The sequence below is a fragment of the Protopterus annectens genome, chromosome 1.part0 (assembly GCF_019279795.1).
Source record: "Protopterus annectens isolate FY-2018-M chromosome 1.part0, PAN1.0, whole genome shotgun sequence".
In the NCBI taxonomy this organism is placed as follows: domain Eukaryota; kingdom Metazoa; phylum Chordata; order Ceratodontiformes; family Protopteridae; genus Protopterus; species Protopterus annectens.
In genome coordinates this window covers 1,130,031,525-1,130,033,639 of record NC_056725.1, presented here as the reverse complement: position 1 = coordinate 1,130,033,639, position 2,115 = coordinate 1,130,031,525, and the positions used below count along the sequence as shown (strand labels likewise).

General features: G+C 40.7%; 1 pseudogene; it reads right to left on the bottom strand.

Moving 5' to 3' along the window:
* Nucleotides 1–1,423: 1,423 nt before the first annotated feature.
* LOC122801667 lies at nucleotides 1,424–1,678 on the bottom strand (annotated as a pseudogene).
* Between the last annotated feature and the right edge of the window lie 437 nt (nucleotides 1,679–2,115).

The following is a 2,115-nucleotide window of genomic DNA, read 5'->3' as shown; positions in this document are numbered from 1 at the left end:
CTTACCATGAGAACATGTCAGATGTGTGTTATGCTGGCATTCCTCCCATCTGTCCTGTATGTTACGTATGTAACATAATTCTAAACTCTCTGTTTTATAGATTCTATGGCCCATACACAGACACAATCACCTAGTAAGTTATTATTATCTCTAGTGAGATATATGTGTCATATGTCATTAATGATATACAGCATGTGATGTAAGCACATTGTCCTGACCTGTGTTATCTGTTTATTCTTTTAGTATGGCCACTGCATTTATCCCCCATTAGCCCATCCACAGATCCTGATGTGGGACCTGATGTGTCTCAGTATGCTAGCATGGCCCCTGGCACACAAGACACAGACTTGGTGATACACTCCAGCCCAGATTGTGATAGTCTTGTGGATGCAGATGTAGGCTGAAATGTGTAGGAAAACCTGTCCACCCATTCACACACTGAGGGAACATCAGATGGTGGACAAGATGAGGCCTGTGGACCACAGCTCCATTTTGAGCCTGCTGGCGATGTTTACTGCTCCACACAGCATGTTGATACTCCTTTTGTAGTAATCATAGGCATGTAGCTATTAATCATGGGCATGTGTCAGAGGGTGATCGCCTACTCCTACAGGCAAATAAACATTTCAGGCAATGCCATAGATCTGACATCCATGCACTTGCCCATGCCATGGATAATGTTGCACACCAGCTGGGTGTGCTGCATGAAAGACAGGAGTGTAGATACAGTGAGGTCTTGGCATCATTGGCTGCACAGAATGAAAGGTTGTTATCTGTGGCAGAGTCCATTGAATTCCTGACTATGACAGCACTACAGCAATGCTGTAGTACAAACAGGATTCTGCATGCTCTGACTGTGCATAGCTGACTGACATATGTGAGAGGCAGGCCTCCTCTCACCAGACCAAACCTTGACCATTGGGCATTGATGTTAATGCTCTAATATGCCCACATTTCTACTGCTGGCATATTTTGATGTAGACTCAACAGTCTTGACCAGTCAACTTGCACTCATGCTCCTTCCCACAGTCTGTCTCCACATGCTGGTGATACCCCATCAGTCACCTCTGTGGAACAACCTGGACTGAGCCACAATGTCACCCATCAAAATACAAACTTAACATGCCCTGTACACAGGTATTGGATTCATAGCTTTCCCAAAACAGAGAATCCTGGCACAGAATGGACTCAATTTTCTAGATTTTTTGAAAAAAAAAAAAAAGAAGACAATTTGTATTTATTGGCTTGCATAAAATGTTTAAAAGGTTAGCCAGAAAAATTACATTTATAAACAAATAAAAATGCGATATTCACATATTTTGCACACTTTAAACTGCATAACTGCAGTTAAAAAGTCAACTTATCATAAGACAACGAAAACTTTGTAGTCAACTTTTGCAGCAAGGGGAAATATCATTTGCAGTCACTTTGTCATTTCTCCATCTTCTTTCTCCTCTTCATCACCTCTAATGTACAGAGCATTGGTGCACCTGATCAGAACATCTCCCAGATGGTCAGAAAGTGCACCAACAATATATTCTTCTATATTTTCCAGCTGCATATTCATATACCCATCTACAGACACTAAATAGATATTGTACTCCAAACCCCACTTCAGCTTGACCATCACTGGTTTGCCCGTCATTTCCTTAAGAAAGGGTTTAGGATTTAGTCATAAGAAAATGTTTAAAATTCACTGGTAAGCTCATTTTCACAGCCTCTCTTCTCCTCCTATTAAGTTGTTAATGGCTGTGCAACTTTTTGGCTTATAGAGAAGTCTAAGTATTGTAGTTAAATGTGAAAGAGTTAGGTGGTGTTGTATTTCTAACCAGTTTAATTCCCCGAGAGCTAGACAGTGGTGTGTTCTTCTATTATAGTTTACTGTAAATGTAATTATTTTTATGACAACATTGCTAAGTATGGACAGTTGTGAGATTTGAAGGTTACTGAAGAGTGGGGCAGCATACCGGAGAGCTGGCAGTAAATGTGTAGAGGTTATAAGTCTTCTGTCTGTGTCAGTGAGGTAGGTTTTTACTCTGTGTAATGAACTCAGTTTATGATGACTTTTTTAAAATGAACATAGACAAGACACACACACGTGCGCACACACACATA